This window comes from Lactuca sativa, chromosome 5 (genome assembly GCF_002870075.4).
Source record: "Lactuca sativa cultivar Salinas chromosome 5, Lsat_Salinas_v11, whole genome shotgun sequence".
Taxonomy (NCBI): domain Eukaryota; kingdom Viridiplantae; phylum Streptophyta; class Magnoliopsida; order Asterales; family Asteraceae; genus Lactuca; species Lactuca sativa.
This window is the reverse complement of record NC_056627.2, coordinates 318,301,460-318,325,719: the sequence shown is the minus strand read 5'-3', so window position 1 is coordinate 318,325,719 and position 24,260 is coordinate 318,301,460. Positions and strand designations below refer to the sequence as shown.

The window sequence follows — 24,260 nt, the reverse complement described above, 5'->3', positions numbered from 1 at the left end:
TGAAAATTGGGCCATTAGTGGGCTTTTATGGGTTTTGTGGTTTTGGATCTTGTTGGTATTGGGTTTGGGGTTTAGTTATGAATATTTTTGTGCCAGGGGTAAAATGGTCATTTTAACCCAAGTGTGGATTTTGGATCATGGTTTGGAACCCAATTGCTAATTGGGTGATATTTTGGCATTGTTAGCTCAAGGAGTTGCCAGGGCAGCAATTAAGGATTTCTTGCAGTAAGCTTCAACATTCGATGTGAGTCGCCTCATTGTTTTTAGTGGGTCGAAGGCACCAATGCCGACCCTTGGTTATTATGTTAGGATGTCAGTTGTCTGCGTCAGTCTTGCATGTGTATGCATCGATATGTATGTTGGGTGGGGCCCGATGATTATTCCATATGCTATTATCAGGTTGTGCATATATGATTTGTTTGTGGGCGGGGACCGATGATTGTAGAATATGTTATTATCTTTATGATTTCCGCATGCGTTGAATGTTTATGTTATATTGTGAAAATGCAAGTGTGGGCGGGGCCCGTATCTTATTGGGTGGGGCCCATTATGCGAGTGTGGGCGGAGCCCGTATCTCATTTCTACCCGAGTATAGGTGGGGCCCGTATCTCAGTCGAGTGTGGGCAGGTCCGTAACTCAGTGGGTAGGCCCCGTTATGTGCTTAGTTATGTATGCTATGAGGTATATTGGGGAACTCACTAAGTGTTGTGCTTACGGTTTTCAATTTATGTTAAAGGTACTCCAGTTTTCAATGGAAGAGCTCAGGACGATCGCAGCGCATACAACCGTGTTTTCCGCAATATTTGATCTTTGGGATTAGACTCTGATAATTGTGTTAATCGAGATGCATTTCAATATTTGGAAGAAGTTACAATGGTGTTTTGATTAAAATAAAAATGAAATTTTTACCTTGGATTTTTTTGGATGTTTCAAGTTGTTATCAGAGCCTTGGTTTGAGGGATTTAGGCATACTCTTGAGTTTGCTTGAACTCAAACTGAGGGTTTGGTGATTTTTTTTTAAAAATAGACATTTAACTACAAAGTAACTTTTAATCAAAGAAAGGGGTGTGATGCGTGTATTCAACCAAGCTCAAGTATGTTTTCCCAAAATACCCATACATGTTATCTGTTACGCTTTTATCTATGAATATGTGGAATCGCATGCTAGTTAGGGCTAAGGATATGCTCAGTTTTTGCATGCTAGAATGCTAAGAGAGATGCCTTTGTATGCCTATTATACGAGCTTGTAGACTTGAAAGCTAGTTCTGATTAGCCAGTGGTAGGTTGGCCTGTTATGTGATACATGGTAGCATAGGAATCATTGGATGCTGGTTTGGGCATGATTATAGGTATAAGACAATCAGTAGCGGGAGTAGGAGCTCCTAGTATGAGTTGTATTATGTCTGATTGGAGTGATACTACATGAATGCAACTTGCTTTGTGCTTTGTGGAACTCATAAGTTATTTGAGTTAGTTATTGAGTGAATATGTCAAGTCACATGTGGCAAAGGTTGGATAATCTCAGAGTGACGGATTTGACACTATTGTGCAACTCTCGTTTGAGTGTAACCGTTGTAGGGATGATTCTAATACTCGAAGGATTATCTAAGCTTTGTTGCATGCGATAGTGTTCATAAGGTAGCTAAGTGACATTATGAAGAATTCTTCAGCAACTGATGGAAGGGTGAGGTTGGGAACCTAGGAAAGCATAGGGATTGCTTTCGTGGTTTGGTTGCGCGGGTTAGCAAGTACTGGTGTATGGAATTGAGAAGGTGACTTCGGAGATTCAGGAGGATCCTCGAGGAAAGTATGGATAGGTATGGAAGGTAGTATTTGGCCTGTACTACTAAAAGAAAAGGATCCATACTCGAATCAGGGAGAATCTTGGAGAACCTAAGAAGCCTTTGGGATGAGGATTTACATTTGGATATCTTGCATGTTGTTTCGGTATGGTGTGGAGCACTCAGGAATGGGGTTCAGATTCTGGTTCTGGTTCAGCAATGGGTATTGAACCGATTGAGGCGCAATAGGGGGAGTTCATCTCATAGGAGATTACTCGCTCTCTTTTGGATTGGACCTTGGTGGTCTTTGGTTCAACCAAGGAAGGGAATTTCGGGCCATGTTTATAGCAGGGCAGTTGTGTAACATCCAAAAATTTACGACCAAAAATTTCATTTTAAATTAAACAATTACAAAACCATTTGACTAAAAACATCATAGAATCAACTCATATCAAAATCAATGTATCCATAGTCAAAACATTTCATGATTAAAACAATATCAGAGTATAAATCCCAAAGATATCATGTGCGGAAAATGTAGTGTGATGCGCTGCAATCATGTCGACTCCTTTCCTTTCGAAGAGGAAGTACCTGAAACCAAAACTGAAAACCGTAAGCACAAAGATTAGTGAGTTGCCCCATCATACCACATAATCACATACTTCCAGGCATATCTGGGTGCCCGACCTACCCTGTCAGGCATATATGGGTGCCCGACCTACGGTATTAAGCATATGTGGGTGCTCGACCTACCCTGCCAAGCATATCTGGGTGCTCAACCTACCCTCCGGTTTATCTCAACCGACTACAAGGACTATTTCACCCCTACCACTACCACATAATACGTAGAATAACATACTGTCAAGCATAGCTGGGTGCTCGACCTACCCTCCGGTTTATCTCCACCGGCTACGGGGTCTAACCTACCCCTCCTACCACTATCACATAATATCACATAAATCATAATAGATAGTGGCATACCAAACAATTATCACAAAGTCAATCATCTCAATTATAATCAACTACTAGTGGGCCATCATTGGTGCCTTCGACCCACTTCTACTGGAAGGTAACTCCCCTCAAATGCTGTGAAGTAGTTGAACTATCATCGGCTCTGAAATCAACTCCACTCCAACTCCTACACATAAATATCTCCTTTAATTAACCTTTAATACTCATAACCCCTTAAGGGTCAACTTTGGTCAAGCTCAAAGTCAAAGTCAACACCCTGGTCAAAGTCAACATTCTGGTCAAAGTCAACATTCTGGTCAAAGTCAACATCCTGGGTTGACTCAACTCGCCGAGTGATGGGTTATGAGCATAACGTCACTCCTATGGTGTTCATGGAACCCTAATTTCTTTGATCTAGGTTTTTCTAATTACACATACAACTTGTAATACCAAAGCAATAAACCCTAATTGACTAGCATATAAATCTAAAAATCACATATAATTAGGGTTAGAAAGTTTACCTTGATCGTATGTAGAAATAACAACCACAATCCTTCTTGATCTTGACTTCTAAAAGCCTAGTGCCTCAATTGTTGCACCTATAATGGAATCACAAACACTCAATGCAACAAGATGTCTTGGAGAGGGAAGGATTTTCGGCTAAGGTTTCTCATAAAACTCATGGGGCCGAAAATCCTATGTAAAGGGTTTCTTATATAGTTGTGTGTGCTGCTAGGGTTTTTGAAGGAAACCCTAATGTCTGCTTAAGGCCTAAGCAGCCCATGTATTCCTTCCTTAGAGCCCTTGGACGAAATCTTATGGGCTTCCCCATAAATTTCATTCACTCCACTCCATGGAGTCCATCAGCCCAACTAGCAACTAACAGTTAATTGCAATATTAGTCCCCTTTATTTAATCAGTCTCTTCTGATCACCAAATTAATACCAAATTAATTTATGATCAATACTAATTAAATAATATGATTTCCAAATAATATATTAAACTTGTAATATATTAATAAAACCATTTTCGAGTACCAATTTATTATTCATATAATAAATTCTACTCTCTCTCCTCTTGTCATCCTATCAAGTTGCATGAGTGAAGGCAACCCAAAAGGACCATGCTTATAATCGGGTCAACTACATACCAAAATAGTTATGGGCTTAGACACTTAATCCAATAGTTTCCCACTTGGATAAGTTTAATAACTATTCTACAAGTACGACATCAGAACCTGATCAGCATTCGTAGCTTTCAAAAGCCGTTGTCAACTCTGATCTTATTAGTAACACGTCCTTTAGATAAGGGATCATATATTCCCCCATTCCAGATATCGTATGAACTGAGACACAGATTTTAATCATACTCTCTGTTCATGTGTTGTTTCCCGATTTCTGATTTAAGACGACTAACAACAGACTACAATTGAACACATCAACTTAGTCCCGGCTTGGCCAAGCGCTTAGGGGTGTCATCACTAAATCATCGTGGGGGCCCACAAATATCACTTTTATCCCACTTTGGGTAAAAGGAACGGATAAACTTCGACTCAAATGCTCGCTTGTACCTACTCATCAAATCACACACAACAATATGTTTTGTAAAACCAAGTTACTGGTGCGTTTAGATATTATCAATGTGCAACCAACTTGAAAATTATAGCTCACACATCTCCATTTCAAGAATATAAGATATTATCGTCTCACTAATCACCCGTGATAAAATCCATGAAGTTATTCAAGTGAGCGTGGGTTTAATCCAATACTCAAATCTTATTTCAGGAGCACTCATGAACACTACAACAGACTTTTGCTATGTCTAAAACGTTTTAGACAATCTACAGTCAGATTCATGACATTCTAGCTTCAGTACCTACTTCTAAAGTATTTATCGAGTGTGGATGGTTTGAATAATCTTATTATTCGGGAAGTCAAAACATGCAAAGTGAAACACAATAATAATCGAATCCAATATCGCCCCATACTTTTGAGTATAAATAAAACACCTTTATTTAATCACCATATTGATTACTCATTATCTATTGTATAATGTTTCAGATAATCAAATTATTACTTCAATTATAACAACAGTTGTCCCATGCTCCAAGCATGCACACTCTGTTTTCTTATGGTTCATACTTTGTGAAATAGATCAATTGAAAACATTTCCAATGATGCTCATTTCACAACTCCTAATCCTTATCGTTATTGTAAGAATACAAGATTCTCGCCACTACTATAAGATGTTAGATTCTAACATTTTATGCAATGATCCCTTCGTAATGTCACAACATCAAAGCCACCAAGACTTTTCCAATGATATTACAAAGTGCTCTATTGGATATTTCTACAAGGAAATCCCATAGATTCAAAGTACATTCCTTTGAACATCCTTCTTGCATAAAAGTTTCTAATCTAGACATAGATTCTCGATATCCAACTCCCAATATGGAAATGTTTCCATATTTGCCATATGACAACTCGTTATTAATAGAATCATATCTAATCATAATAATGTCATTATGATCCATTCGTTACTATACTTCCAACTGCCCACAAGTGACCAATCCTTGGCGAAACTTAGATTGTCCTTGACAGCTGTTTAATTAATTTAGTCAAATCCGGTTCTAGTCCTTTTTCCCTCTTAATGCCTTAGGCATTTGGAAAATTTAGAACGTTCGAATATTACAATATATGCAATCGATCCTATACCCGAAGCATATGGGACACGATTCATAATGAAAAATGTGATACTTTACTAGTTTCTTGCTATAATACTGTCATATATAGAATGCCCCTATGTTAAACCTTTTCAACATAACATTCATATATGTCTTTTGACTAAATTTAATTAAAATTTCTATATCTAAGCTTTTAGATTTGAAATGAAGTATAACATTTTTGCTCCCACTAGCTTTGACATGTATTCAGAAAATAGTTAAACTTCTTGAAATCAATACTTATTGACTCCCCAAGCTCATATTTCTAATACGATATGCTTCGATAAGCCTTTATCTAAGCTTCCCAAACTCATACACATTTCCTTAGATAGCTCATATGAATGTCTAAACTAATTCCACTGTTTTGAAAACCGGACCGGACCGGCCGGTTCAACCGGGAACCGGTGCTGGTTCCGGTTTTTTAGTCTCTGAAAACCGGTAGTGAGCTAAACCGCAAGAAACCGGTGGTTTTTTGTGAACCGCGGTCGGACCGGGCTGGTTGAACTGGCTTCCGAACCGGTTTTTACTTTTTTTTTTGTTTTCTTTAAGCTAATATCGGACAAAATCAGAAACCATTCCCAGATCCCAAATCGCAAATCGCTAAACGGAACAGACGCACAGTCGCACACCCAAACTCCAAAATCAAGGCGATTGATCACTCCATAGTCTGTGATTACAATCACAACTCTCCAGCTTCACATTCGACTTGTGATCAGCTGATCATTCCATTCTGATTTCTGCTTCACCTTCGTTCTCCAATCTATCCAATTGCGATTTCTGCTACACCACTGACGAGGCGACGAGCAATCCACCGAGTCGAGAAATTAGAAGCTTTAATTTCTTGGTTACTTGATTCCATTCTTTTTTTTGTAGGATTTTATTCACTTTTTCTTACTTTCTTACCCTTTATGCAACTTAGCATCTGAATGTGGAAATTCTACAGCAACAAGAGACATTCTTATATATTAAATGTAATTTATGTTGGGATTTTTAGATTGTTAGTATTACATTTCCATTGCATTGTTTGATTCTTAATGTTAGATTGTAATTCACTGTTGTATACTTATCAAACTGTAGATCAGATTTTTGATTGTCTGTTTCTTATTGTTAGATTGTTAGTATTACATTGCCATTGCATTGTTTCTTAATGTTAGTATCACTCTAGCATTCCATTTAGGATTTTTTATATTGTGCACTTATCAGATTTTAGATTAGATTTTTTATTAGCATGTGCTCAACTATAACATTGGTTGTTTGTGTTTGTGTTTTAGATTATGAGTACTTCTGGTTCATGTTCCAATCCAAGTTCTAATCCATCTGAAGCACAATCGAATACTATACCATCTGGTTTCAGAAGCTTCCACTCAACTAAATCTTCGATCAAAAAAGGATCCAACTTGGAGGCATATTACTGAACTACGAGATGGAGCTGGAAAAAAGTCACATTTTTGTACCTTTTGTAAAAAAACATAAAATGGTGGAGGTATCAATAGAATGAAACAACACCTTGCTGGAGTGCCCGGTAGTATTGCATCATGTCCGAGTTGTCCCGGAGACATAAAGTTTCTCATGAAAAGTTCATTGGATGAAAATGCCAAAAAAGCAAAAGACAAACATGTTGGTGTGCTCGTTGATACTTCGGGGATGAATAACTTGTATGATGTTGATGATTATGATGATGAGGTTCAAGTAATCACCTAACAAACAACTCAAAAAAAGATGGAAAAAGAAAAGCTCCTACCTCCCAAACACAAACTGTGCCACCTTTTTTCAAATAGGGTATGCATGATCCATCTCAATAGTCATTTAAAGCAGCATTGAAAAGTAAGGAAAGATGGCATGAAATGGATTTAGCTCTTGCTATGTGGTTTTATGATTCTCGCATACCTATGAATGCCGTAAATTCTCCCTTTTTTCAAATAGCAATGAGTAAGGTCGCTAGTATGGGTCATGGATACACAGGGCCTTCATATCATGCTATGCGTGTGACATTGTTGAAAGATGCGAAACAATCTGTACAACTTATAGTTGATTCTTATAGACGTTATTGGGCAGAAAATGGTTGTATAATTATGGGAGATAGGTGGAGTGATACAAGACAACGACCCTTATCAATTTTATGGTGTATTTGTAGCACCTGGTTCTTGGTATGTATTCTGTTATTAAATCTTCATTTACTTTTGCATTTTTGGCCTTGGACTCGGCGAGTCGAAGGACTGACTCGCCAAGTAGAAGCGGGATGAGGCGCGGGGATTAAGTTGCGGACTCGGCGAGTAGCCGCTGTTTGGGCAAAAACCCTAATCCAGGGGTTTGCACCCTATTTAAACAACCTTATACAACCTCCTCTCCCTCTTTATGCTCCCAAACACTCCTCATAGCAAACCCTAGCCGTTTTTGTGAAGATCTAAGGCTTTTGGAGTGATTCTTGTGAGTTCTGATCTCAAGGAAGAAGGAAGAGCATAGAAGGATCAAGAGGGGACTGAAGGTTTCGAGTTTGGTTCATCATTTGCAGCCTTTGGAAGGTATAAAGTCTGAACCTTGCTCATTCATTCGTTAGATCCCTCTTTGGGGTGATTTAGGGCTTTTATAAGCCATTTTTGGTGGCAAACCATGTTTGCAAACATGGTTGGGGGTTTGGGCTTCTGTATCATGTCATTATATGAGCCACAAATCAGATCTAGGTTGCTTTTTGCACCAAGGAAGGCCCCATGCAACAAAAGAACCATTTTAGAGACTTTTAAGCTCCAATGTCCCATGCGTGCACGTAAAGTTTGTAACTTTACGTGCTAGATCGAGTTTAGGGGCCTAGATCTATCATTTGGTTAAGTGTTGTACATCAGAAATCGAAGTTTTTAGTGAGGAATGTGATAGACTCGGCAAGTCTACTTCCTGGACTCGGCGAGTCCAAGGGTTTTGGTCCCATATCAGTGAGGGTCATAAGGACCAGTTGAGTGTGGGAGGGTTTTAGGAGTCCCGGGGAGTGACCCAGCATTCTGGACTAAGCAAAGTGTTATGGGAGTTCATGGTATTCGGCGAGTGCATGAACGGACTCGGCGAGTCCAAGACAATCTTCATGGAACTCGGCGAGTTGTTCATCAACTCGGCGATTCGAGGATAGAACATGTTTATAGGATGAAGAGTAACTCGACGAGTTGTTCATACAACTCGGCGAGTCAAGTCAGGACATGTGTATTAGTTGATGATGAAATCGACGAGTTGTTCATACAACTAGGCGAGTCGGATGTGGATTCATTCGGTGTTCATTTAGAAGGAAAATTCGTCGAGTCATCGCCTAACTCGACGAGTAGAGACGGGAATGAGGTCTGATGGAAGGATAGGGACTCGGTGAGTGGACGAGTCAACTCGGCGAGTCAGGTCAACTGGAAGTTGACTTTGACTTTGACTTTGATTTGGTCAAGGGGTAAAATGGTCATTTTACCCTAAGGGTAGATGTCAGTTTCTGACTAAGTGTTTTGTGGGAATTTCAGCCGGTGGATTTCCGGAGCAGTATTGGCAGCAGTCAGAGGATTTCTACACAATTCAGCAGATACGAGGTGAGTTACCTTCCAGTAGGGGTGGGTCTAAGGCCACAATGCCGGCCCACCATTGAGGAGTATTTAGAGGATAATTGTCTTTGTTATAATTTATCTTGGTCTGGTATGCGTTTGGTTATGAGTTATATCTATATGATATGTTACATGATAGGGATAGTTTCCCTGATAGTGGTCCTTAGGACCAAGGGGTAGGTCAGTACCCGGATATGTCTGAATGTGTGATTTTATCTTTCTATCATATGCTAGTGGTAGGGGTGGAATAGTCCCCAGTTACCGGTTGAAAGATACCGATGACGGTTACCGGTTGAAAGATACCGATGAAGATTACCGGTTGAAAGATACCGATGATGATTACCAGTTGAAAGATACCGATGGTATTGTATGGTATGTGGTATGATGGGGGAACTCACTAAGCTTTGTGCTTACGGTTTCAGTTTTTGGTTTCAGGTACCTCTTCATCCAAAGGGAAGGAGCCGGCGGCATAGCATGGCATCACACACACATATGATTTTCCGCATGGTGTTTTCTGGGATTGTACTCTGATATGACATTTGTTCATGGTTGTGGGTTTTAAATATGCTACTTGGTTTTGAGATGACGTGTTTATACAATGCTTTCTAATGAATGTTTTATGAATTAACTAATTAAAAATGAGATTTTTGGGCTTGAATTTTGGGATGTTACAAGTTGGTATCAGAGCCCTGGTTTGAGGGATTCGGACACGCCCTCGGGGGTGTCTGGACTCAAACTAAGGGGCTAAAAGATTTTTTTACAATAAAATGGTTTTCTAAAAATCTAAGCGAAAGAATTTTACGAAAGACAAGGTGTGTGATGCATGCGACTGGCCGGGCTCAAGTAAGTTTTCCCCAAGATACCCATACATGTTATGTTTTGCTATATGACTTGATTCAGAATTGCATGCTAGAATAGGACTAAGGATCTAGGAAGATACCTTGTGTGCCTGTTATATGATTTTGATGATCGCATGCTAGTTAGGGCTAAGGATCTAGGAGGATGCCTTATACGCCTATTGTATGAGCTGCATGCTAGGGCTATTTAGTCAGCAGAAGGATGGCCTGTATAGGTTATGTAACAGTACCTGCAAGTTAGTTAAGGGGAAATAGTAGGGGCTCCTATGCAGATGAGGGCGGAGAGTAGGCTGGAGAGTGCCCTAGGGAAGCCTAGGATGAGGTTAGTGGAAAGGGGTATCGGTAAAGGGACCTGGTGAAGTCAAAGAAATCCTTGAGGAAAGCACGGGTAGATGTGGAAGGTAGTATGGGCCCGTACTACTGAAAGTAGAGGACCCGTACTCGAATCAAGGAGGGCCTAGACGAAATCGGGAACCTTGGGAAGTATGTTAGATCTCTCAGGTATATGTATGATCCTGACCTTTATGCATGAATTTTCAGTATGGTGACCACACGACTTGGAGCAGGAGGTTCCGGATCAGGATCAGGGTCAGGCTCGGGTTCGGGATCTGAGCAGGTTGATGACGGGCTACGCGAGTTCATCGCGTCTGAGATCACGAGAGGTATCTTTGAGTCGACCCCTATCATCTTCGGGTTGATCAAGGAGGGGATTGTTGAGCTGAGGGAGGATCGTCTTCGATCATTCAGGAGTGATATCGCATCTAGCCAGATGGGTACGTGCACACTGTCCTTTAAGGACTTTCGTGGGAGTGGTGCCCCGGATTTCCATGGGGTGAAAGACCCCATTGCTGCTAGGAGATGGATTGCAGACATTGATTCTGCACAGCTGACGAGCTTCTGCCCAGAGGGGTCGAAGGTGAGATATGCATCATGATGCTTGCGAGACAGGGCTAGGGATTGGTGGGAGTCTGTTGGCGACTCATTGGGAGCCTCGACTGTAGAAGCTATGAGTTGGTCGGACTTTGTGACCAGATTCAGGGCGGAGTTTACGCCAGCTGTGGAGCTTCATCGGCTGGCCAACGAGTTTTTGGATATGAGGCAAACTACGGAGACTGTGGCGTAGATCACTGCCAAGTTCCGGGAGAGGGCATTGCTAGTGCCCCAGTATGCGGGTGATGAGGATATGAGGAGGACCCGCTACCACGACATGCTACGAGCTGACATTCGGGAGCATGTTAGTTTTTCAGCTTGCCCTACCTTGGATTCCATGATTTCCAGGGCTAGGGAGAGGGAGATTGATCTGGAGCACGTCCAGAAGAGGAAGGCAGTGGAGGGGATGACGACTGGGGCTTCGAGAAGAAGCCCAAGGAATCTGATGGTAGGCCGAAAGGCCAGGCAGGACGGGACCACTGTGGGAAATGCGGCCGGTCACACGAGGGAGCTTGTCGCACTGGTCCGGGTTCGGGCTGCTATAAGTGTGGCAAGGTGGGGCATTTTGGCAGGGATTGTACTGCCCCCGCCCCTGCGGTACAGATGACAAACCTGATTTGCTTCCATTACAATCAGAGGAGCCACAAAAGGGCCAATTGCCCGAGATTGACAGCAGCATCAGCAGCAGTTCCAGTCTCAGCGACGACGTGGGTTACAGATGGCCGGAAGGTCAAGGCAGAGGTTCCAGTAGCGCGGAGCTGAGCATTTCAGCTGACAGTCGAGGAGGCACGCGTTGCACCGATGTGGTGACAGGATCGTTCCATGTGAACGGCATCCCGGTTCTGGTTTTATTTGACTCGGGCGCTACTTGATCATTTGTGTCTCTTGCCCTTAGCAAGAGATTTTCCAAGTCTTCGGGCATGTTGGATTGCCCTCTAGGGGTAGAGATTGCAGACGACCGTTCGGTGCGGGCATTGACGGTATTTTGAGATTGTGTGGTAAAGTTATTTCAGGAGCACTACATGGTAGACTTGGTTCTCATTCCATTGCGTGGGAACAAGGTGATTATAGCCATGGATTGGCTCAGCCCTAATGGGGCGAGTGATCGACTGCGCGCAGCAGTTGGTGCGGGTCAGGACCCCAAGTGGGGGAGAGCTGGTGATTCAGGGCGAGAGGCCGCAGCGAGGACCAGCTTTATGTTCAGCAGTGAGAGCTAGGCGCTACCTCCAGTGGGGTTGCGCAAGTTATGTCGCGTATGTTATGGATACCCGGGAAACGGGTAGGGCGACGGTGGATGATGTACTTGTGGTACGAGAGTTTGCGGACGTATTCCCCGAGGAGTTGCCGGGGATACCTCCGGAACGACAGGTGGAATTCAGGATTGACCTGGTTCCTGGTGCGACTCCGATAATCGGTTGGCTCCTCCTGAGATGCAGGAGTTGTCTACACAGCTGCAGGAGCTGTTAGACAAGGGTTTCATTAGACCGAGCAGTTCACCATGGGGAGCCCCGATTCTGTTTGTGAGAAAGAAGGACGGGTCGCATCGGATGTGTATAGATTATCGGGAACTGAACAAGGTAACAGTGAGTAACCACTACCCACTCTCAAGGATTGATGACCTCTTTGACCAGCTTCAGGGAGCATCTTGGTTCTCCAAGATTGATTTGCGTTCATGGTATCATCAGATGAGGGTCAGTGAGGAGGATGTGCAGAAGACTGCGTTTTGGACGCGTTATGGCCACTATGAGTTTGTGGTGATGCCTTTTGGGCTCACCAATGCTCCTACCGCGTTCATGGATCTCATGAACCGCGTGTGTAGACCGATGTTAGATCGGTCTATGAGAGTATTTATTGATGACATCTTGGTTTATTCCAAGACACGGGAGCATCATGAGGAGCATCTGCGGGAGGTTCTGGAGACTTTGAGGAAGGAGAACTTGTATGCTAAGTTCTCCAAGTGTGAGTTCTGGTTGCGCAAGGTGTAGTTTCTTGGGCACTTTGTCATCCAGAACGAGATTTCGGTAGATCCGGCCAAGGTAGAGGCCGTGATGAATTGGGAGGTTCCGAGGTCTCCATCCGAGATTCGGAGCTTTCTAGGATTGGCAGGCTACTATCGGAGATTCATTCAGGATTTCTCCAAGATAGCAGTTCCGCTCACCCAACTGACTAAGAAGTCGGTGGTGTATCGTTGGGGGCCCGAGCAGCAGGCCGCATTTGAGACGCTGAGACAGAGATTGTGCGAGGCGCCAATCTTAGCCCTGCCAGAGGACATGGAGGATTTTGTTGTGTATTGCGATGCATCCATCGCAGGTTTGGGAGTGGTATTGATGCAGAGAGGGCATGTAATCGCCTACGCGTCGAGGCAGCTGAAGCCTCACGAGGCGAACTACCCGTCGCATGATTTGGACCTGGGGGCTGTTGTGTTCGCCCTCAAGATTTGGCATCATTACCTCTATAGGGTTCATTGTACAATTTACACGGACCATGATATGTGCATAATTAGTAAATTATTTAGCATACATTTTTATTCATTTTTAACTAATTATGTGAATAATGTGGACAAAAGGTGTGACAACCGTCAATTTTCGGTCAAGTCAAAGTCAACTAAAGTCAACAAGTCAAACCGGTCAACTCGATTTGCCCGTAGGTACTAGAGTTTACGTTATGAAATTTCTAAACAACTCTCTATTCTAATGAGAGATCATAAATCGAAAAGTGCGTACATCTAGATCTCCTTAACCTAAAACTATGGTACGTGGCGAGCCAAACCGATAAAACAATGTTGCATACTCATCGTGAGTATGCAAGATCCTTAAACAAGGCTTAACGGGGCTTAGGGACCTTGCATTGCGAAGACGGACACTCACATTCATCACACTCGAAACCGCTCTCAATCGTTTTCACTTTATCTCTTTGTATGAGAAATCTCTCCAAGAATGTCAAATCTCTCCCAAATCTCTCTAAGTATGTGAAATCTCTCCTAAATATCTCTTTGTATGAGAAATCTCTCCAAGAATGTCAAATCTCTCCCAAATCTCTCTAAGTATGTGAAATCTCTCCCAAATATCTCTTTGTATTTGAAATCTCTCCAAGAATGTCAAATCTCTCCCAAATCTCTCTAAGAATGTGAAATCTCTCCCACATATCTCTTTGTATGAGAAATCTCTCCAAGAATGTCAAATCTCTCCCAAATCTCTCTAAGAATGTGAAATCTCTCCCACATATCTCCTTGTATGAGAAATCTCTCCAAGAATGTCAAATCTCTCCCAAATCTCTCTAAGAATGTGAAATCTCTCCCACATATCTCTTTGTATGAGAAATCTCTCCAAGAATGTCAAGTCTCTCCCAAATCTCTCTAAGAATGTGAAATCTCTCCCACATATCTCTTTGTATGAGAAATCTCTCCAAGAATGTCAAATCTCTCCCAAATCTCTCTAAGAATGTGGAATCTCTCTCAAAATCTCTCTCAACTTTCTATAATCACTCAGGGCATTCCGACCCTCGAATTTGGCGAAAACAGCCCAAAAGCGGAAGTCTACGCGAAAAACGGGCTTGAGGAACCGAAACCCCTCTTAGGACCCGAAAGTCCTCTTAGGAACCGAAACCCCTCTTAGGACCCGAAAGTCCTCTTAGGAACCGAACCCTTCTGAGCCGAAGGCTGCTGAACCGAACCCGAAAGGTCCTCTCGGGCCCGAACCTCGCATGCCTCACCCGAACCCGAACGTTCGGCACATTTCGGGTCTGACCACTTTCGCTTCTGATGACCTATCGAACCTTCGCTTCTGACCCTTCGGACCGAGCCTTCGGACTGAGCCCCTCGCCTTCGCCTTCTTCTTCTGGTTCGCACTTCGCTTCCGGCTCAGCACCAGCAAGGACCGAACCTCGGCCTAGGGACCGAACCTCAGCCTAGGACCGAGAGGTCTCGTTGGGAATGCTTTTTCTCCCGGTTTTCGACTAAATTCGCATTTTAGGCCCGTTTTTAATTGTTTTAACACGGGATTTTCACCCAAAACTTTATTTTAACATATAAGGACCCTTAACTATTAATTCATCATGTTTTTAAGGATAAAACCTAATCCAAAAGAGAGTGGGTGAAGTACAAAGGTAGAGTGTTGACTTTACCTTATTTTATGACACAAGCAACCACTCCCATACCCACTCCATGTCACTATTCACCACCAGCCCATCCCTAGTCACTTCATAAGTCCTTTCTCACTATTTTCAACCATTCCCACATTCTTAGGGCTGGAACATCCACCCTCTCTCCTCACACTTCATTCATTCTCTCATTTTTCACCAAGAACCACACTCCAAACTCTCTCATCTTTCTCTCCAATTCAAGAATTTCAAGGCATATTCCAAGACTTTTCTCCTACAATTAGTAAGTATCATCATTTTTCTTATGATTATTGCACACCCTCCTACTCAAAATCATAGATTGCTTACACAAACATCATCACATTCTTGTTAGATCTTAGAATCTTCAAGTGATTCTTCAAGTGTTCTTGGGTTGAACACTTCTCTTCTTCAACACTTACCTACTGAAATCACTCAAGGTGAGTTCATACCCCTACATTTTTATGTTTTCTTAAGTTTTTAGGGGGGGACTACAAGTTAAAACACCAAGAACATAAATAAATTTTTCTAACAGCTTTCATCAGAAAAGTTGGACTCCATTCACGGACTGTTTTGGACAACTTAAACATTTTTGTTTGAAAAACAGTTTTAGGTGTAAGTAGTTCTAGTTCTTAGCTTTAAAAATGACTACTTGAACATCTCCATACGAATTTTCTACAATTTATGGTGATTTTTACAAAACTGCCTATCATTTCAAACACCAATCCGGACCAGTCTGTGATTATGGACTTTTTCACCCAAGTTGGAGGTCATTAAAAATCATGATAAAAATTATGAGTAAACTAGACACATTTTGGGAACTCTCAGAATTTACGGATTTAGTTTTCAACTTCGTATGATTTTTCTATGACTTTTCAAAAACAGTGTAGAAAGGTTGAAAATTTGTTAACAGCTTATAACTTTCATAACACTTTGTATTATGTTGAGCAAAGTGTATAACGATAAGTTCTAAATATTGAATGTGTTTCCTTGTTAGTTTATCATCATAAACTGAAACATAGTCATTCATGATAAGATTATTCATTCATTTAGAACACGTATATTAAGCTATAATGAGCATAGTTTATGGATTCATAGCATTAAGGCATTCATAAAAAAATTCTTATACATTACAAACGTTTTGGATAAACTATAATAGGTATAGTTTATGTATCATTTACTTCTCAAAATTATTTACCAAAGGTTTTCAGTTTAATTCACGTAAATCTGTTAATGAATAAATTTGTGAGTCATTCCCTTCGGGTTACTTCCAAAGTAACAAAGTCAAAAAGTCCTGTAAATTGTAACCAGAGTCTCTTGTAGGGAGAACGTGATAGTTGTGTATAGATCTATATTGGGTTTGACAAACCCACACCAGAGCTGCTTGCAACAGCTAGACCGGCAGGTCTGTGGTGACAAGTGTCATTTAACGGCGACGCCTGAAGAACGTCGTATTACGAGGCCGTCTATGTCAAGTATGGTTATGATAGCTCACATGTGGTATTAACAAATCATAAGATTTACGGGTTCTAACTTTAAATTAGCGAGTTATGTCTATTTAGCTCACTGAAATTACTTTAAGTATGGAAAAATACTTATACGCCTTCATATCAAAAAGGGTTTTCTGTCGATTTAAAATCACTTTTTACATCAACAATTACATACTTTATTGTATAGTTTCGGTCTTGGTATTTAAGACTACACATCATTCATTACGGGATTTTTCTCACATCAGAAAGGGTTTTATGCCGATTTAAAACCACTTTTATATCTTTAAGTATGACAAATATTTGTTCATTTTCGGTCCTAGTATTTAGAACTACATAACTTTTGTAAGGAAAATATTGGATTTTTCTTGGTAACATACATCTCTTTACAAAGATCGATTTTCAAACTCTTACTGTCAAAAGCTTATGAACTCACCAACCTTTGTGTTGACACTTTTCAAAACTACTTGTATTCTCAGGAATTCAGTGAAACAGGAAATCAACCACGTTTTGAGGATGGGACGATAAATCGTCGAACAGTTCATTTTGTATCATAATGTAATTGATTTGAATCATGTAAACATATACTTTGGTGTAACTTTTTCAATTATATTTATGATGGTTGTATTTACTTTGAGTACTATTATACTCGTTGTTGTGATACTCTACATGAAGTCCTCCACCCCCGGATGTTTCCGCCATCCTTGGTTTGGGGGTGTGACAAAAGGTACTTAATACTGTTTAAATTTTGTTTTCAGTCCAAAAGACATGCTTGGGAGTGAAAGGGAACAAGGGGAAGCAATTAGAGACCAAAGAATGAAGATTGAGGGACAAAAGCTTTCCTACTCGGCGAGTACACGAGCCTACTCGGCGAGCTCATTAGAATATTCCAGAAGATAAGTCACGACTCCTGATTTGAGACGGATAACTAAGAACCTACTCGGCGAGTTGGGTCTGCTACTCGCCGAGTACACCCTGTTTTGAGATAGCTATAAAAACCGAGCCTTTATCCGATGGGACTACTTTTCTGGCAGTTTTTGGAGATTCATCTGCGATTGGAGAACCCTTGAAGGCGCTCAGGAACTCTAATCTTCAATCTCTTGAAGAATCAAGGCAACTAGGTTAATCATTCCACTTAGCTTTAGGAATTAAGTATGTTTAGCTTAGTTAAACCTGTTTTTGTGTTTGTTTTTACTGCAACTATGAGCTAAATACGTTTTTGTTTCTGTTTGGGGAATACCAAGTAACTCCTATGGTTTAATTCTTAGCTTTTGATTGATTGTTTATTGGTGATTTATTAAATTAAGTTTGTTAAAGAACCTTATGCATTAATCACAACTATTTTATTTTAATTAGAAGACAATTAAGCTGCATGAACATCTCTTACTTGTTAACCTCATATGTCTATGTGAACACTTAATCATATGCTTAGGAATAATGAATATGAAACTAAGATTAACAAGATAATGGGTAGATTAATGTGTGATCTTGTTTGAGAAACCAACAAACAAGAGGTTAATTGAATCACTAAATTGATTAACCACTACAAATCTTATTTAATCCAAATCATTAATCTAGGGAATTAATTAGTTTAAACACTTGATCACTGCTTGAATTAATTGGTTGTCTAAGGGTTAGGAGTAATGAACATGAACCTAACCACTATAGTTGGTAGCCAATAACAATTAATCTATCATAAATTCACAATAACCATAGGAGTGAATTGGTTGAACCTAAATAGAAACATCTTTATCAAATTTGGTGAATTAGTTGTTTGCTTTAGTTACTTAGTTAATTAAGTGTTTTTATGGTGTGTTTAAGTTTCTAGTCTTGCAAAACTAGAGAAAAAACCTTTTTACTTTCATTATTTGCTTAGTTAAAATTAGCTATTAGTTTAATTTTCCTGTTCCCTGAGATCGACACCCTATTTATCCAACTATAACACTAAAAGACAGGTTCACTGCCTTTGTGTGCTAAATTTATCAATAAAAAGTAGGAATAAAACAAGTGCATTTTGCACACATTAAGTTTTTGGCGCCGTTTCCGAGGAACGGTTCTAAATAATTAATCTAATCCCTAATTTTTTCGATCCTTTGTGTGAGTTTACTGGCATAAAGTTAATTTATTGCAATTTATTAGTTAGTAATTAGGTTTTAGCATCTGTTTTAGTTTTAATATTCAGTTTAGAATCTCCTTAAAATTACATTGATACTCGCCGAGTGCAGTCGCACCTACTCGGCGAGTACAAGTGTATTTGGCAGATTAATTTTTGACTTTTTTAGTACACTTTTTTTTTGTTCTTTTTACGTTTTTATCTTGTTTATTTCAGGGCTTTCATGACAGAAGGATCAAACACCCCGCTGGTACCCCTGTTTGAAGATCCCGAATCCGCATTGAAAAGGAACAAAGGAAAGGACGTGGAGAGCTCGAGTACACCAAAGAAGTCACCTTTTGTCCAATTGGAAGACTGTTTTTGGGAAAAAGAAGAGCAGCAAATCAGGAGCATCCATCACTTCTTTAGTAATCGACGAACCGATTAAGGAAGATATTGAGTACGAGACCGAGGAAGAAGAGGAGCCTACATACGAGCACGAATCTGATTCCGAGGAAGAGTTAGCTATCACAATGGCTAACATTGATGAAATCCCCATGGGAGAATGGAAGAAGAGGATGCGCGACGACACTAGCCCGAGACTTGTGCAACCCGCAATTCCCGCGACTGCTACTTTCGAGCTAAAGGGTCATATCCTAGCTTTACTTAAAGAAATACCTTTTTATGGAAAAGACCACGAAGATGCCTACAAGCATTTGGATGAAGTCAATGACGTAGCTGATTACTTCAATGTTCGAAATGTGCCTCGCGAGACTCAGCTACTTCGCATGCTTCCGGTGACATTCAAAGGTGCTGCAAAAGACTGGCTCAAGTCACTTCCCCCCGGATCAGTCATCACATGGGCCAAGATGAAAGAAGAATTCATTGATCACTTTTACCCACCTTCCAAGATAGCCAAGTTGAAGAAGGCCATTGCTAACTTTGAACAACAAGCTGGAGAGTCGCTATATGAAGCTTGGGAGAGGTACAAGAGCTTACTAAGAAACTGCCCACACCATGACCTAAACAGCCAACAAGAAGTCTCCATCTTCTATGATGGATTCAATGTCACAACTAGGCAGTTACTTGTCTCGCAAGGCCCGCTTACAAAGAAGTCGCCCCCAGTAATCAAGGAATTGATTGAAGAATTCTCTAAACACTCTAGAGAATACCACAACCCTAGAAATGATGTTACTAGGGGAGCAGCATATGCAGCTACTGAAGACTTATCCGCGGTCATGGCTATGCTAAAAACCATGGATAGGAGGATGGATAAAATGGATCAAATGATCCATGCTATTCGGGTGGGTTGTGAAAACTACAGTGGGCCTCACCTCACTAGAGACTGTGATTTAGATGAGAATGACAATAAGAAGGTGCAAGTTTGTTACTCAAGCGGAGACCGATATGATGAAGACTGGCGCAAACAAAAGAAAGAGTGGCTCCCTTATGAAGAGTACAAGAAGGCCAAGGAGGAGAGGTTTAGGCAAAAAGGAAGAGGTTTCTACCAAAAGGAGGAGCCGGTACAAGAGAGAAAGCCAAGCTTGGAAGAAATGCTCACCAAATTTGTAGCTGCTTCAGAAAAAAGACATAGTGATCATGATGCTGCAATTCAAGAAACAAGGACCATGCTTAGAAACCAGCATGCATCTATCCATAATATAGAAACACAGCTTGGGCAACTTGCTCAACAAATCAACCAAACGTCACCGGGCGAACTTCCTAGCAAAACTGAAAATAATCCACGAGGCGCGCACATAAACATAGTCACAACAAGAAGTGGGAAGATAATCACTCCCCTGACACCTATTCAGACTGAGGCATCCAAGGAATCACAGAAGGAGGAGGCAGAAAATCAAGCAGAAGAGCAAAACTTACAATATGACTACCCTACTCGCCGAGTACCACGTATGGACTCGACAAGTACACTACCAAATCCGAACAAACAGATCCCTGAAAATCCGTATCAGCCTCCAATGCCATACCCATCCCGAGCTAAGAAGGAGAAGCAGGAAGAGGAGTACCAGAAGTTTCTAGATGATATCAAGACTCTTCAAATTAACATACCCTTCATTGAAGCCGTCATGCAAATGCCCAAATATGCAAAGTTCCTTAAGGAACTTCTCACTCATAGAAGGAAGATGGAAGAAGTGAAGAAGGTAGTCCTCAATGAAAACCGCTCAGCTGCTATGCTAAATAAGCTAGCAAAGAAGAAGGGTGACCCGGGGAGTTTGACTTTACCTTGCCAATTTGGCAACTTGGCTGCTATTCATGCTTTAGCCGATTCGGGAGCAAGTGTGAACCTAATGCCATATTCATTCTTTAAGAAGGTGGATCTCCCGGAACCAAGGCCAATTCGCATGGCCATTCACTTGGCAAAGAAGACAGTCACCTTCCCAAGAGGCATATGCGAAGACTTACTAGTCAAGGTGGACAAATTCGTCTTTCCCGCTGATTTTATCATTCTAGACATGGAGGCGGATCCACAAGTTCCAATCATCCTTGGAAGGCCCTTCCTCAACACGGCAAGTGCTATAATAGACATGAGGGACTCGAAGCTCACCTTGCGGGTCGAAGAAGATTCAGTCACATTTGGGGTAGACCAAGCTATGAAGTATGCAAGGAACAGTGACAACACGGCATTCTCAATTGATATGCTTGACGAATTATTAGAGGAATGCATGAGTGAAGATTCCAACAAGTTCACAACTGATGATGAAGAATTTGATCCAGAAAAAGACTTAATGGAAATTGAAAGGCTGCTGGAAGAAGCTGAGTTTGAAGAATTGGTGAAGCAAACTGATAGCCCTACTCACCGAGTAGGGCCGATCTACTCGCCGAGTTCTTCCTTAGAAAAGGCAGAATTCGTGAATGCAGCCACAAACTCGCCGAGTACCTTACCTGCACTCGGCGAGTCCAACAGTCAGAACCAAAAATCTTAGCTCAAAACTTTACCAGAACACGTGGAGTATGCTTTCCTGGAAGAAGGCAACCAAAAGCCAGTAATCATAGCCTCTGACCTGTCCAATTCTGAAACGGAAGAGCTCGTGCAAGTGTTGAAGAAGCGGAAGCAGGCCATAGCATGGAGCATCACCGACATCAAGGGAATAAGTCCATCCTATTGCTCCCACAAGATCAATCTGGAAGAAGGAGCAAAGCCGGTTGTACAACACCAAAGAAGGTTAAACCCAAATATGCAAGAAGTAGTCAAGAAGGAAGTGGTCAAACTCTTAGATGCAGGAATTATCTATTCCATTTCCGACAGTCCGTGGGTGAGTCCGGTCCAAGTGGTGCCCAAGAAAGGAGGGATGACGGTCATAACCAACGAAAAGAACGAGCTAATTCCGACACGAATGGTTACCGGTTGGAGAGTGTGCATCGATTATCGAAAATTATAATGATGCCACTCGTAAAGACCATGTTCCCTTACCTTTTATTGATCAAATGTTAGAAAGACTATCGGGCCATAGTTACTATTGCTTTCTAGACGGATTCTCGGGTTATTTCCAAATACCCATAAACCCAATGGACCAAGAAAAGACCACATTTACTTGCCCAAGTGGGACTTTTGCTTATAGACGCATGCCCTTTGGGCTATACAATGCACCCGTGACTTTTCAAAGGTGTATGACAGCCATATTCCACGATATGGTGGAAAAATTCATGGAAGTTTTTATGGACGACTTTATAGTTTTTGGATCTTCTTTCCATGATTGTCTCACAAATCTTGACTTAATGCTTGCTAGGTGTGAAAAACCGACTTGGTCCTCAATTGGGAGAAATGTCACTTTATGGTCAAGGAGGGTATAGTTTTGGGCCACAAGGTTTCCAAAATGGGAATTGAAGTGGATCGGGCAAAGATTGACACCATTTCCAAATTACCCCCACCAACTAATGTGAAAGGCATTAGAAGTTTTCTAGGACACGCGGGTTCTTACCGACGCTTCATAAAAGATTTTTCCAAAATAACTAGACCTCTAACACAATAGTTATTAAAAGACGCACCATTTAATTTTACTAAAGAGTGTTTAGAGGCATTTGAATTTCTAAAGGAAAAATTAACTAATGCCCCGATCATTGTTGCACCAAATTGGAGTTTACCTTTTGAGATTATGTGTGATGCTAGTGATTATGCATTAGGAGTTGTCCTTGGTCAAAGGGTTGATAAGCACTTTCGACCCATATATTATGCTAGCAAGACTCTAAACCCAACCCAAGAAAATTACACCACCACGGAAAAAGAATTATTAGCTGTGGTGTATGCTTTTGACAAGTTCTGTCCTTATTTAGTTTTATCTAAAACAACCATTTTTACTGACCATTCTGCCATCATGTATTTATTTGCCAAACAGGATGCTAAGCCAAGACTGATACGATGGGTGCTACTTATTCAAGAGTTTGACATAGAGATACGAGACAATAAGGGAATGGAGAATGTAGCAGCTGACCACTTGTCAAGGCTTGAAAACCTGCAATTGCACGAAGATAGAGTTGGCGATGATTTTCCGGACGAGTATATTATGGTGACCATGGGAGAAGAACCATGGTTTGCAAACATAGCTAACTACTTAGCTAGCAATTACATCCCAAAAGATCTCACAAGTCAACAAAAGAAGAAATTCTTTTCCGAGATAAAATATTACTTTTGGGATGAACCATATCTTTTCCGAAGTTGCGCGGATGGGATCATACGAAGATGCATGTTCGGAAATGAAAGCCGAAAGATATTAGAGCATTGTCATAGCGGGCCCACGGGTGGACATCATGGAGCACACTACACTGCAAAGAAGATCTTTGACATTGGGTTCTATTGGCCCACAATTTTCAAAGATTCAGCCCAATTTGTCAAAGAATGTGATGCTTGTCAAAGAGTGGGAAACATTTCATCTCGAAATGAAATGCCACAACATAGTATCCAAGTGTGCGAGGTGTTTGATGTGTGGGGAATCGACTTCATGGGACCATTTCCCATGTCTAGAGGAAACAAATACATATTGGTGGCGGTGGATTATGTATCCAAATGGGCGGAGGCACAAGCGTTACCAACTAATGACGGTCGGGTGGTGGTGCGTTTTTTAAAGAAGTTATTTTCACGATTTGGAGTCCCGAAAGCTCTTATAAGTGAACGAGGCACCCATTTTGCCAATGACCAATTGGAGAAGGTGTTAAAGAAATATGGGGTAACCCATAAGTTTTCTACATCCTATCATCCACAAACTAGTGGACAAACCGAAGTGACAAATCGAGCTTTAAAGCGAATCTTGGAGAAATCGGTGGGGAGCAATCGCAAGGAATGGTCGGATAAGCTAGATGATGCACTTTGGGCCTTTTGTACAACTTTCAAAACACCTATTGGTACTACACCATATAGGTTAGTTTATGGAAAGCAATGCCATTTGCCGGTGGAAATAGAGCATAAGGCATTTTGGGCCTTAAAGATGTGTAACTTCAACATGGAGGAACTCAAAAGTAACCGGTTGATGCAAATGAATGCTCTTGAGGAGCTTAGAAATGATGCATACTCTAGCTCGTTGATCAATAAAGAGAAGACCAAGAGGTGGCATGACAAAAGGATCAAAGAAAATAAAGAATTTCATGAAGGCCAAAAAGTGTTGCTCTTCAATTCACGACTAAAGCTTTTCTCGGGAAAACTCAAGTCAAGATGGGATGGTCCTTTTCTGGTGAAGACGGTGTTTCCACATGGTGCTATAGAGCTATTGTCAAGAGATGGCACACCTTTCAAGGTCAATGGACATAG

The 24,260-nt window shown here is 41.2% G+C and overlaps 1 non-coding gene across 1 annotated transcript; it reads right to left on the bottom strand.

Moving 5' to 3' along the window:
- Nucleotides 1-19,419: 19,419 nt before the first annotated feature.
- On the bottom strand, nucleotides 19,420-19,526 carry LOC111890681 (small nucleolar RNA R71). The gene has a single exon (XR_002849941.1). It is a non-coding gene; the product is annotated as a small nucleolar RNA R71 (small nucleolar RNA).
- Between the last annotated feature and the right edge of the window lie 4,734 nt (nucleotides 19,527-24,260).